This window comes from Anarrhichthys ocellatus, unplaced genomic scaffold (assembly GCF_004355925.1).
Source record: "Anarrhichthys ocellatus isolate YVR2014 unplaced genomic scaffold, GSC_Weel_1.0 scaffold9, whole genome shotgun sequence".
Lineage (NCBI taxonomy): Eukaryota > Metazoa > Chordata > Actinopteri > Perciformes > Anarhichadidae > Anarrhichthys > Anarrhichthys ocellatus.
Genome location: NW_022280039.1, coordinates 6,362,072 through 6,377,157, shown reverse-complemented (window position 1 = coordinate 6,377,157; position 15,086 = coordinate 6,362,072).

Sequence of the window (15,086 nt, the reverse complement as noted above, 5' to 3'; positions counted from 1 at the left end):
TTCATGCAGCACCTACACGTTCCCAGCACATTCCTGTGAGGACATTGTCACTGTGAGGCAAAGACAACCACCTCTTTGCAAGCTGTTATACTCAGGGGATTAATCAAGGGCAACACCGTCCGTATTTGGATTTGGCAGCACTCTCTTCCACAGATCAATAATTATTTGTTTATGATGCTATGAAAGCAGCATTTCAACTTAGTGGTTTCCGTAGCCAAGGACGCAGTTCATCCATTTATTCAACAGTTATATTCACTAACACAAATTACATGAGTGCTGTCTCCTGAATGTTTAGTTGTTATAGTCCATTATATTTTAGTAAAAAAGGTTTAATGCAGAGTGCAGTTGCCGCTTTAATCCCCCAATATTAAAAAGCAGGCTACTGTAATGTAACCTTTATATGTTCATAGAGACAATGTCCACATCACACCACCATTTAAAACAGCAACATTTCACAGCAAAATGACTTAATTTCAGCGAAATCGCTGTGATCAGTGGATCATATGGTGAACTTCAACATACAAATTGGCCCCATTGGTCTATAGCCAGCCAGCTCGAGATTGCTGACCTTTAACAGAGAGACGGAGAGTCCAAAACAGAGGACGATATCATAGCTTGTTAGCTATGTTGACTCTTCCACTTTTATATACCCTTTTCCTTCCCACTCTGGTGACCTCTTGGTGGAGTTGTTTACTACTAAATGCAAAAGCAATTAGTAGGAGGGCAAGCACTCTAAATATATGGCCATAATAACAATTGCCCCCAAGGAATTGGATTGGGAGTGTGTTGTGGGAGTTCAGTTTAAGTATCTCTATTTCTTTTGTTCAGAAATGAAAGTCAGATGGAGAGCGAGACAGGCAGGCAGATGGGAGCAGTCACTGTCGGTGTGAAGGTGTTGTAGTTAAACCAGCTGGAACTTGAAGTGAAACTGTCGATTTACCAAACATCCCCACTTTCACCATATGGTCACAACATTTGGGTAGTTACCGCAAGGAAACATCAGGGATGCAAGCAGCCAAAATTAATTGCTTTTCCAAATGTCATGTTCTGTCATTATGTGGGAGGAGCTCAGTTAGAGCAGAATTGTTCTGAGTAGAGCTGCTGCTCTTTTCAATTAAGAAGCAAAAGTTCAGGTGGCTTGAGGAATCTGATTACGATACCTCCTGGAGGCTTTTACTGTGGAGATATTCTTGGCACATCAAACTGAGAAGAGATGTCGGAGAAGACCCAGAACACACTGGTGACTTAATGTAGCTTGGAAACATCATGGGAACCCCCAGAAATGGAGATGGAGAATTGATGAATGGATGGATGTCACTTTCAGGGTAAACGGCACAATGCAGCACAATCTATACAATGGTATTACAGAGTGTGTTAAAAAAAGAAATAGCTGTAGCTATTGTATGTGCTTGCAGCTCCTCTACACGATTGCAAAATTAATCTCATAGTAATTGACGTGTATGACTTCAGTTTGATTTATGCCTTGAATATCATATATTGTTCTCTCAAAGGTCATATTCCTTAGGTTGCTGGTGTTATTTACTATATCCAATCAACACTGGCCACAGCAGAGACGACTCAACAGGTTTCATGAGAATGTTAAGTTAATCTGCTTAAAAAAGAGACTGCGACGACATCAAGGTTGTCAGTGATAAAAAGGGCCAGGGTGAAATTCAATTGGATGAGATGAGTCGCGACAGTTGATATAGAGAGCTGTTGCACTGATGAAATGGATTCACTGTGACGGTTGAAGATAATGAGCTTTACTCAATCAGCTTGAGAGGGCGTCCAACTGCTGTTTCAACCGCTACCTTGGTGACGTTGGTGGGTCCGTAGGGGACATTACAGACAGGCAGAGCGCTGTTGTTCAGCTGATGTATGTAGAGACCTGCCACAGTGCACTAAGTGATATCTCCTCAGGAAACACAGTGCTCAGCTCTCCATGAGGACATTTTGATACTGTAATTGATTAACTTTATGTGTCTGTCTTTAGTACAGACTGTCCAATCAAATTACTTCCAGTGTGTTGTTGCGGTGTGTATCAATATCAACAAAAAAACACACAAATATGCTTTCTAACTTGGCTGGGAATTTTGACAACTAAATAATGCCTAAATTCTATATCATACATTTTAACATTGGCGTTTTGTAGTAGACCCACACAAAATTAGCATTTACAAAGTGTTGGTTCAGCAATAGTTGGTTCCGTATTGCTTAATCTGACTTTGCAACACAGTAAAGCTTCAGGGTAATTCATTTTAGTTCCACATCCACTACTATTTTTGTCCCAAGTGTATTAGCAGTTTGTAGTGCTAAATACATTCATGAAAAGATACATTTTAAACATTAGGATTAGACTTATAAACAGAAAGAAAATGATAAAAGCGTTATGAGTGCTGGGGAAATGTACAATTTCACAAGCCTATTCCATGTAGGGAACAAGCAGTTAATGCCAACATGGCCAGGCCACTCATTTTGATGCATGCCGCAGAGTGTGGGTGCACAGGATTAGCAACAAATACAATACCTATCAAAATGCTCCTGCATCACAGTGCTCTGACTATTTCCTTATAGAGAAGACAGTACAGAGCAGATCTGTCACAAAAGCTCCCGAAAGAGGAAACTGGTGTCCTTGTGTGGGAGGTGCAGCATCACCACAAGTAAATACCGTATATAGAGCCTTAAGTTTGCTTAGGGGGGATAGCAAATTTGGTTAGCTTATTTTTCTGGTCCAAGAACATACACTGTCCAAAGAAAGAAAAGGCTTAATGACAGTGAGTTATGAGCTAACTGGCTGCAGACCACAGCCAGGGAACGCCCACCATCCCTGACATTTATAGACAATCCCCATGAATGCAGATACTCGCATGTCTTTGCATATAGTTAGCATGGAAAATGCAGTTAATCTTCAATATCTTGTTTTCTGCTTGAGTTTTTTTTATTATAGTCAAATTGGTCATACTGCATCACTTGGCAGAGTGACAAAAATAGCACAAAACAAAAGTGTACCTTACACGTTCGACCTGGTCTGAGTAGGAAGTGGCAAAAACAGTGAGTCTTAACTATTTGTACTGAGGTGTGCCACTTAATTATTACGGACATGACTTTTATTGCAACATTTTTGACCAGGGGCCGTCAAGATCAGGGTAACTCACAACAGACATTTCTAAAAAAGGGGGGCACATTTGGTAAGTGTTTTAAGACTCAGATTCACAGCCCTGGTTCTTGGCAAGAATAAACTGTACATCACTAATGGTTACAATATTTTGTAACAACAACTTGATGCCAGATAAACAACTTTAAATATCAATAAATAACTATTTGTAACTCCAAAAAGCCAGTCGCCATGGACATAAACATGTAAAAGGCCCCCCAAATCAGCCAAAGTGATGCAAAACAACTACCAACTGAAAGTCAATTCACGTCTCACTGTATTGTCATTTGTTTTGTTTTTTGTCTTTTTGAAAAGGGAAGAGATACGGGACAAGATGAGGAGACTGTGAAAAGAAGAAAGAGAAAAGGTGATGGAGATGAGAGAAGAAGAGCAGGTATGTGTCAGGTACGTGCCCACTGTGTCCAGGACACGCTTAGCATTATGTTGCATTTCAACATTACATTACAGTCATTTACCAGACGCTCTTATCCAAAGCGACTTACAATTCAGATTCACATTCATACACGTAGGCAGCTACGGGAGCAATTTTGGGGTTAAGTGTCTTGCTCAAGGACACATCGACATGCAAATAGCGGAGCCGGGGATTGAAGGACGGCCCTGCTCTCCACTTAGCCACAGTCGTCCACCATTTCAACACTAACAAACCTCACCTCATCTAATTCGAACAATGTAATCACCACAGAGATATATGTGTTCGATGGTAATTACAGCGGAACAGATACATAGTATATACACAATACATCTTATTATTATAAAACACACATTTTGCTTACTGTTTGAAAAACATTTCATACTTTCTTTCTCTGGTGGGGGGGTGGGGCATGGGGTGGCCAATCAGATTTTAAGGGAGCCCTGTGACAGTCCCGGCCACCCCTTCGGCCCGGTCGCTGCTCATCTGTAATGTTCTTTTTTTTCATGTGAGCAATCATTGTGAGAGTAGATCTAATTATTTTCAAATGGTAGTTATCTCCCTATGATGCATGAAACTCTTATCCAGAGTGCCAAACACCGAAAGTAATCAAGCTTTAATTCTAGAGATGCATTTTAAGGTAATCTAATTCAAACTAAGTTATTCATGCTGAGATAAATGCTATGTTTGCTAAAGGGGTAAAAAATATCACAGTTTAAGAGGCATTTGTTTTGGGTTTGAAAGCCTACATTATTTACTGCTCTGCTTTTAAAGTATTCTGTTTGTTCAACGTGGTAGCAGCAAACAATTACCCTTTAAACATCCTGTACTCTTCCACGGAGAGGTAGCAGCATCTCGGCAGTGATCTATTTTCATGCTATAAGGTTATTTGAGTTTTTCCAAACCAGGTTGACCACTGAAGCTTTGTGCAATAAAAGTTTAATGGAAAGAGCCAGGAAGGTTAGCGGTGTGAACCAGGCACAAGTGATGTGAGTGTTTCTGAAGGATGTTTGGTGAGTAAAGCAAAAGCCCATCTGACCTGATCCTTCCCCCACAGGGCCAAACTTCAAAGAGCATAAACCAGGAGCTTATTTAGCTCCACTTCAATTGGATCACTTTGTATGGATAAAAAAAGACGTGTGATAATGGGTTTCATTATCATATAATATCGCATTTGCAAATCAAATGATTGAATGAAATATAATTCAGGCCACTCACTTCTATGACCATCAAGCTGGTGCAGTCCTCCACATTAACTCTTCTTCAGGAGGCTTATGAACACACATGCTCTACCAATCAGTGTTGGCCAGCACTCTGTTCTTTGCAGTAGAGTGCTGGGGTGGAAACATCAAGGGCAGGGATGCGGACAGGATTAGCAAACGGGTAAAAAAGACATGGCTCTGTTGGAGAGCTAAGCCAGGACACCCTGGAGGATGTGGACTGAAGTGAACTCCATCCCAGACAACATAAGATGCACATGCGCACACCAAACACAGCTCCATATCTTCAGTTTCAACATCTCTCACATTTACATATTTTATTTTCACTCATGTTCAATGGGCTCCTTCTACACTACAACATCATGCAATTCAGATCAAGCGTAGACACAAAAGGTATCTTTATATCTAACCTTGTTGGTTCAGTTCATTCAGACAGTTGAGTTTGATTCCATTCAAAGTCAGGTGTACACAAAACAATCACACTACTAGGACCACCTGAGAACCCTCCGATCTCAAATGTTCTGATCTGATATTGTCACAGCTCTGCCACTTCTATCCTGTTTCTTCCATCTCTCACTCACCTAATCAGTTTATTCAGTGCACCTGCCAGTCACACCCACCTCATCAGCTCATTACTCTCACCTGCTCACTCTGCTGCATCTACTATTTAAACCCCAGTCACACACACACACACTCACTGCCAGATAGTTCTCTGCTTCCATGCAAGACTTTCCAGCAAATACCCTTGGACTGATTCCCCGTTACCGACCCTGCCTGTTTGGGATTACCCCACCTTGCCTCTGCCTGGTAATTCACTCAGCCTTCTGTACCCGACCACGAGATCCTGCTGCTGTTTCCCCGGGATTATTCCACCTGTGCTTACCCAGGACTGTAACCTGTTGTGTGTCCAGAGGGAAAATAAAGCTTTGATTCAAAATATCCATTGTGTCTGTCATACTGCTCCTGGGTCCTTACCTCACCCGTTACAGATATGGTGATATTCACTCACACTCTCTCTCTCTCTCTCTATATATATATATCGATATATATATATCTATATACGTTTAGGTTTCACAAAGCAGCGTATATTTTGCTACTTTGTGAAACGTAAAAGTTTTGTAATGTTCCACTGGCATCTACCTTTCCTCCAGTATACGGATGGTGTCCCACTGTGTCGAGTCACGTACACCTCCCCAGTGTGTTTAAACCCTGTGTTCCCGTGTCTCTGTGTTGGTTTGTCTTTGTTTCTGTTAATATCCCTTGTACACATGTTCGTTTACCTGGTCCTGTTTCGTTTTGCCTCCTGGATTTTCAGTTACTCATTTTCGGACTCTCCTAAGTAAGTTTTGTTTTGGATTTTTCTTTATTAAAATCACCATTTATCATCCTTGTGCTCCCCGTGTCTACCTGGATTTGGGTCCATCCCCAGTTGCCTTTTTGCCCCACCGTGACACTATTGTCATATTAGTTACTGTTAATGGCCAAACTTGGTCAAGGCCGTGGTTGCTGTGTTAGTTATGAAGGACTGCATTACTTATGAGTGCCACAGAAAATAAGCAGCAAACCAAAACTCGAACAAACCAACCACAAGACATTTTGGTCAATCCTAGTTCTGTTGTGTGTGACATCCTCAGTTGAATAATGTAAATAAAATGTGCATGATATTTCCTTGTGGTGTATGACATTTTGTCACATTTGCTACCCTGCTTTTTTTTGTCATGATCCTGTAGATTAAGCAAGACTGCACCAACAACTGCAGCAAATGTTGACAGCTAAAATGAATTTGAATCTTTCAGTGCTAAATTTGCTCTCATTTGATAAGTAAAGTGGCATTAAAACACACTAGACCACCAGCATATGACCTAACGTACATCCTTTGGAAGATGCCTGGAAACAAGACAACTGGGCAGGTAAGGTGTAACATAAACATTTACTGCAGGAGAACGCTGGGAATAATTACCTGCGTGTGGCTTGAAACGGAACAGTTGAACAGTGCAGAGATTAGAGTGCATCCCCCAGTGTCCATTAATCAAACACATTGGAATTAACTTTCAATTGACTTTCTTACCCTTCCGCATAAAATAGATGCCATGGGTGAAAAATGGAGTAAGCAACTAATTTGTAGTTCAAACATGGTTTATCACGCCAGATGAAAAAAGTAACAGAGGAGCCTCAACCTTCATTTGGGTTTCAAAGTACTGAGAGACAATCTGGAACCACAGAAGTGCTTTCATTCCATAAGGAGTCTCCATAACAATGGACAGCATATTAAATGACTACCAGGGACAATTATTTGTGATTTTTGTACATTCTGAAGATCCAATACCTTTGTCTTTTCCTTTTATTCAAGCCCTCATTTAAAACGCCTTAATAGTAAGCCGAAAAAAAAGTCTTGTCATTTGATTTTCATGACAAAAGCAAGTCAGACTTTCCACTTAAACTCCTTTAACGGACAATAGCATTCATTATAATGGGGCTGTAAAAGCAATTTCACGTGATGATTCCGTTATTGATTCTGTCAGACTACTTCTACACCTGCACATGATCTACATGTTCGTCTTTCTTTTATTGCTACAATAGCCATTTTATTCTGATTGCTGTATTCCCAGGAAGGCATTTAAAGCAATGGTTTGACATTTTGGGAAAAACGCTTAAATACGCTTTCTTGCTGAGAGTTAAATAACAGAATCAATATCAGCCCCATATCTGTTCAGTAAATATATAGCTACAGCCAGCCAGCCAGCCAGCCAGCTAGCTTAGCTTAGCATAAGGACTGGGGACAGGGAGAAAGTTGTTGTATGGATTTAACAAACAAGATATTTAACTGTTGGAGAGCTGTAGACGTGCTTGTCTGCATTTTTTTTTTTTACCTTGGCAAGGCTAACTGTTTCCTCCTGTTTTCAGTCTTTACGCTAAGCTAAGCTAATCAGCTGCTGGCTGTAGCTTCATATTTAGCATACAGACATGAGAGGGGCATCAGTCTGCTCATGCAACTCTGCAAGAAATTGAACAAGTGTTCCCAAAATGTCAAACTATTCCTTATTAAAGGTAAACATAGTGTGTGAGGCATACATGCAGATTACACTACATGTATTAAAGGAGCATGCAATCTTTTTGACCTACAGCAAGAAATTACATCAATATCTGGTATATTGTGCAGTTACACCACAGTACCCAATTCCCTGATGTCTCTGCAAATCACAACAAATTGGGTGGAATAAGTAGGAAAGGCTTAGTTATAGCTACTTTTTTTTTTTCTGCGTGTTTGTATGTTTACAAAGTCCTATTCGTGTTTCTAGTATGCAATTTGAAATGCTCAAACTCAAATCTCTACTGATTCTGGCTGGATGATGTCTGCCTGATGGATCACCATCCTGCTCCACTGGCTCACTGGTTACCATCATGCATCACTATCTGGCTGCATTCTCATTATGGATACTGTCATGGACCACTATCTTGTTATGCTCAAAAGACATCAAATGACAAATCAAAGCCACAAACACATGAAATTAGCTTCAGTGTGTGTTGTGATTCTACATGATGTTGGTGTTGATGCCAAATAGACAAATTCCTGCTCACTGATAGGTGAAGAAAATGCCAAAAGCCTGTATTCAGATTCACAGCTGCAGTATGTGATCATAAAAACAGCTGGTGGACGATTATTTCATCCCACCTCTCGCTCAAAGATAACACTGTGATTGGCCTCTGGGGGGGGGTCTCTCCACACACCCAACCCCCAGCCTCTCTTTCTGCCCTTTAATCAGCCATGGAGGAGTGTGTGTGCGGCTGTGTGTTTGCGTGAGTGTTGAGGGATTTTGAATAGAGAGCAGTGCGAGGACAAGTGATGACCCGCAGTCCTCTGTAACCACTTCAGCCTCAGCCTCAGCAATCCCCTGTGGCTTACCCTCCCTCGATGCACACCTCAGCCATCGCACGGCCGTACATTCATTCACCTCCACGCCCCCTCCGCTCCTTTCTACACCCACCCACATGCACTCTTCCCTGGCAGAGCCACATAATTATTTTCTCTGGGAGACATGCTGCTTGCATGCGTCTCTATCTTTAATTACAATTGAGCAAAAGCGGGGTTTAACAGGAGGGACCAGACATGCTGCTTTGATGTGTACTCGCTCCACTTTATTCTTTTTCTTTTCTGGCAAACGGCAGAATACTTTTATGTCAACCCCATTCTGGCCTCACAGCATCATATTCTCTCTGGCAGTGAGGGGATGTACTGTAACATGGCATCTATATCCAAAGCAGCTTGCGAATACTTGGATCTGGGGCTGGTCTTCGGGCGGTGACGTTAGCTTAACAATGCTCACTGTGTTGTTCTGCTCCGATCCAGTCTGGCCATCTGCATCCTTTGATCCACGCTGCCAGCGACCACTTTGTTCTTTTTGGAGTGAGCACTCGCTGCAGGAGTAGTAGCCTATGCATGTGAGGAGATTGTGGGCATCTGTGTGCCTGTACTGTATGTTTTCGAGGAGTGGCTTCACTTAATGTATGCATACTATGTATCATGTAAAAAATTGTAATATGTGTGATTATGGGTTTTAAAAGACTAATGCTGACAATATTTTAAGATCAAACCTGCCATTACACAAGAATGATATACAGTATATTTTAAAATTTAGCACTTTCATGAAAACTGAGGAACCGCCATTATATGCAGACACTGGTTTGTATGCGCATGCAGGTAGGCTTGTTTGTGTGTGTGTGTTTTTGCTGACTGATTAGCGACTAGCTCTGTGATTGCTGCTGTGAGCCTGTGAGTAGAGCATTGGATGAGATGTTGGCTGCTGGTTATTTTTGGCCACAAACATAAGAAACAGGACTGAATTGGCGGCTTTGCGTTTGCCACTTTCCAATGAGTGAGACCAGCCACATTCTGTCCCTCATACCCTTAGCTCAACCCGGCATAAATAAAGCATAAATAATGAAAGCTGAAACAATATGGTCATCTATAACTGTTGTGTGGGGCCGTAATATCTTCCCTGTATATGTTCATCACATATCACACCATGCCACCATTTGGTGAAACTTTAAAAGTTACTCTTCACAGTATTATTTTTCAGGATGATGTCAAACTTTTTTTTTTATGTCATTAATTTTCACACAAAATGTGCACGTGCGACTATAAATATGTTATTGGACAAGAAAACTAAAAAATCAATATCCTTTTAAGTGTATCCCACAACTTGGCATTTACATTTTATTTTGTACAGATTAAACAAATAAGATATGACTTATTATTTAGAGCATTCTGTGCATCAATAAAGTTATTACTATATTAGAAAACAACTCACGTGCTAGTTCAGTCTTCATGCCCTCTAGTACTACTCAGCGCTGGTTGCAAAAGTATTTTTAATTAGAATAAAGCAGCTCTGTTTTTGCATTTACAAATTACAGACAGGACCTCAAACATGTTTTAAAATTCCAGGAAGATTAAGGTTTTCTTTTGTCTCCACAGCAGCAATATGGTATGAGCGACCAAAGATAGCAGAGAACTGAACAGAGGATTTGCTTGTAATTACAGCTGATTCTGCATTCAAGGGTTTAGCGTTGACAGTATAGAAATCCTCACAAAAGTTCCATCAATGCACTGTCATGCACCAATTGAATTAGCCAAGGTATAGAGCTCCATGTATTTGTTGACAGTGTGTGTGTGTGTGTGTGTGTGTGTGTGTGTGTATATTTGTGCCTCTGTTTGAGTTCAAATGTGTTCTTTTGGATACATTTCAATAACATTTCTGTATTCTTTTGCTTCCCCCCCCCCCCCCCCAAGTATGAAATACCCGCATCTATTGTCTCACCAAGAAATTGAAAACATAAACTGGAGGAAAGCTCACAAGCCATGGAATAGCAATCAATCTGCAAACAAGTCGAAGGTGACGGCAGAGTAATGGCTTTTGTTTGAGAAAGAGTCCATAGCTGGTGTACACAGGGATTTAAAACAATAATCTTTGCGGCATAATGACTTGGTAATATGGATAGTCCATTTATCTTTGATTCGATTTTTTGATGCAGGGATTCATTCCCTTGACTCCCTGTTTCATTATTCTTTCTAATTACCTGCACCGATTCGCCCATCAAGCATCGGTACACTGGCAAGATGTAATTGCTTCTGCCATAAATCAAGAAACATTTGGGGGCGTCCGGAGAGCTTCTTCTTCATTAATACAAACACATTGCGGAGCCAGACTTAGGTCCATATTGACAAATCCAATCCTTCATTTTGACACTTCATATTTGATGTGTTCAGTCTCTAGCATAGTGTTTTGGTGGTTCTTACACTGATAATTCCTGTCACTGTTTTGTTGTTGTGTACGGAAACAATGCTGCTTCTGTCTTTGTCTCATTAACATCAAGATTTGCCTTGTCCCCACTTGAGGAAAAAAAAGCACTTTACATTTGTGATTAGGTTGTTGCCACTGAGTGATGCATTATGTGTACAGCCACAGTTGTCTGCCAAGGTCAAGGAGCACATTGTGTCTTAATGAGGCCGTCGCTCTGATAAACATTCAGCTGTTGGCCGTGTGGCTTCATCTATGTTATACAAAACCCCAAAACATGTCAAAATTTGCCTGTAGCTGTATTCCAATCCGGGTTATTATTTAAATTTAGTTAAGTCATTACGCAAATCAACAGCTCCCGCAGCAGCGCAGTTGGAGGAGAATTGGCTGGAGGTGGAATGTGAATGAGCTAAGTTAAGGCAGACAGAACTGGGGCTTAGCTGTTAGCCTGGGGGTGAAAGTGATAATGTATGAACTTAGCTCTGGCAGGCGAGCAGACAGCTCTACATTAGTGACCAAAGAGTGTCTTACAGTGGGTGCCTTATTCTAAAAGCGACACAGCAAGTTTGCGTGTCAGCTGATTAGGGACAAACATGAATAATTTGCTCAGCTACATCTGCAGCAATGTTCCTACTGCATCAGATTTGTAAATTTCTTCTCTTTTTTTCTTCCTTTTCACAATGGTCACAGTGACCTTGATGTAGCTTGTAGTGAATCAGATAATTTGTGTTTTAAGCCAAATTGTTATGCATATGAGGCAGTGTGAATACAAATGGGGGATACAACTCTTTCTCTAAGGAAAAAAACAACCTTGCATATTTTTGATGAAAATTGCAGTAGTTGGACATGCTTTAATAATTAAACTTTTAAACATAGCATATTTTTCTTTGTGCTAGCAACTCTAAGTTTGCATTATACTGAAATCTTTCACTTTTAAAGACACCACAAGGTCTTTCTCTCATTAAATTATATCAACACATCCAAAAGTAAATGTTTTTATTCTATTAGAATGGCAAGGGCACACAAGTTGTGGTTGAAACGTTAAATAAACACTACCAAAGACAAAAAATCTGATAAAGTTATTTTGAGCTCTCATTCTGCATTTGAATTTATTCCTGCAAGTGGATGTGTATGATCTGTTGACTTCTGGCTGCCCTTGCTTAATAGCATCTTGTCTGAACACATTCACTCTGCCAGGCCATGTTGGCCTCTTGTGAACCAAACAGTGAGGAGCAGCTTCGGTGCCCGGTGTACTAAAACCACTGGAGTGTAACAAACTAAATGGTGCTCAACAAAGCACTTACTACCTTGTTTTTTACAGCAGTTAATATCCTCTTTGGGGGCAAGACTTCTCTAGACCTCTGACTGCCTGTATACTACAGGGTCCATGTATAGTATATGTTCATGTTTTAAGGCTGCACTGATCAATATTTATATATTAACAAAAGATCAAATGACTATGTGCAACATGAGATGTGTTGCTCATAGGGATGAACCAACAGATAATTATTACCTGGCAGTGCAGTTACTCAGCTCTGCGGAGCTGCTTAGCATCAAAAGTCATTGAGCTGGTGAACATGTTGATGCCCCATGTCTGCTGTGTGTGTAAACAGGCTGTTTGCTAACATGTTTAACGGCTTTGGAAATTACTCTTATTCTGTAATAAAATTTGGCACAACAACCTTGAGACATGATGACATAAAAACCCTCTTTCCTGTCTTGTCCCGCACCTTGGACAAACTAGCAAGCACAGTTGAAAAAGTTCAGTTGAATTTTATTTTTGCATTGTAGGTAACACATTTGACATCTTAAAAACGTGCTTACGAATGTCCAGATGTGTTTGTGGAGCATCTGTTAACAATATCAACACACTCACATAGCACACTGATTCATACACACCTTTCTTTTCAGGACGGTCACCTTACTTTACTACTTTAAATTTCCTGTTAGCACAGATCTGGTCAACACATGGCTGTAGATGTTGCAGCAATAGATGCACACAGTTCTGTCCAGCCTGAGTCCTCCCATTGAATATGTTCAAGTGGCTTATGTGGGATGACTAAGTTGCAGCTGGCAGTGACCCAGGTTAATATGGTTAAAACACTTGAGTGCCACTGTCTGCAGTATCAGTAGCAGAGGGCCAGGGCATTCAGGGTGCTGAATGCAGAAGACAGAAGTCTTTCGAGAGTCTTATAGTAGAGCGTAGGGGGGGGGGGGGCAGGGATACTGTAGCTGGTGCATAAGCAGCTGTCCTGAGGCCTGCATGGTGGCTGAGGTGGCTGTAACAGTGATTTCCCCACAGTCTGTCTGTTTCTGCAGACCTTGAATTAAATCAGCACCTTTTGTAGTGGGGCTCATGTGCAGCAGGAATTCTAATTAAAAACTGCATACAAAGTCAGTTATCTCAAACTAAATTGTCATACAGAGCTGAGAACTACAAGAGCTTGCAGGGCTACAGAGGAGGCACATGGACTGCAATCATTAAAACACAAAGAGTTGATGAGGAAACAGCATATCCTCATGACACAGAGAATAGTATGGCCAGTGTGGTGTTTTGTAAGATTAAACACAAAAAACACAGTATGCCGGATTGTGGGAACTTTGAGGAATCAGAAGCTGTCAGCGTTCATGAGCATGTTGCTTTTGTGTCTTAATAGAAATGATGAGGTTGTGAACACACTTGCGCACCACTTCTCTACAACTCTGAAACCGATTTCAGAGAGGATTGAAAATAAAAGCTCTTGAATCTCAGAAAAAGAGAATTTATTTCATCTTGAAGATGTATACCATCAAGGCATTTAAAGAGGTATGAGGATACTTACAGGATAACATTTGTACAAGAGACATCCTCTGATAAATATCTGTTGTCTATAAAAGTTGTTTTTTTTAACTGCCGCCTACTGATTTTAGTGGAGCGGGTGTGAAAAGGGATCAAAGTGCTTTGGGAGGTGTGTTCCATGTCTGTGTTTGACTAATGAAGAGAGTAAGTAAAAGTACAAAGTAAGACTAAATCTCTCTGTATGTACTTGAGCTATAATTCATTTGGAAGCTTGCAATGGCAAGAGGTTACAGTATATTAAGTTGTGAGGGAGAAAGTGATTTGAAATGGCTCCTGAATGTTTGAATCACTATTGCATGTGGTCTATAATTCCCATATCCTTAATATATATATTTATTTTTAGCTGTGGGGTTCCTGCTGCCCTTTACAGAGTACAGTCACCAGCGTGGGCTGCTATCTGAGGCGTATTTTCTGTTGAAAAGTTGAATTTCTGTTCTGAAGTTGGTTAAAATAGAAAAAGATAAAGGAATGCTACCTCTATTCCCAACGGGGTTGATTAAAAATAGGCTGTTTATTCAGTGCAGGATATGTTTGTTAGTCCTAATATAATGGAGTTGAAGCACCATCTAAGCATGGGATTATCGGAATGATGATTACACTCCTGAGGTTGACCATAGGGCCTGTTACATAACATGCAAATTAGATTCTATATGCAACATGTGAAGCACTTAAGTTGCTCCTTCTGCTATCGGAGGTGAGATGGAAACTGTTAACCTTCGCATTACGGATCACATAGCAAAAATACGTTAACACGTCTTAACATTTTCACAGTTCACTAAGGTGGCAGGGTTGCTCTACCAAGTGGAAGTATTAGCTGCCTCCACAGTCATGCTGTTTAGTTTATCCTGCGAGCCCAACACGGCTCGTGAATATTCATGATTGAGCCTCCAAACGTCAGGACGCAGCGGCGGCTCTTCCTCCCTGACAGAGAGCGGAGAGGCTGGGTGGAGAGACAGCATGCCAGAGCCAGGCTGCATCTCTCCCACCGCATTTGAGGGCAAATCTGCTCTCACCTCACTCTGCCCTGCACCGCCGACAAGGGAAACAACAATGGACTGACGGAGCGAAACACAGAGCGGAGAGACGGAGCATGTGAGAGCGAGAGAGAGAGAGAGAGAGAGAGAGAGAGAGAGAGAGAGAGAGAGAG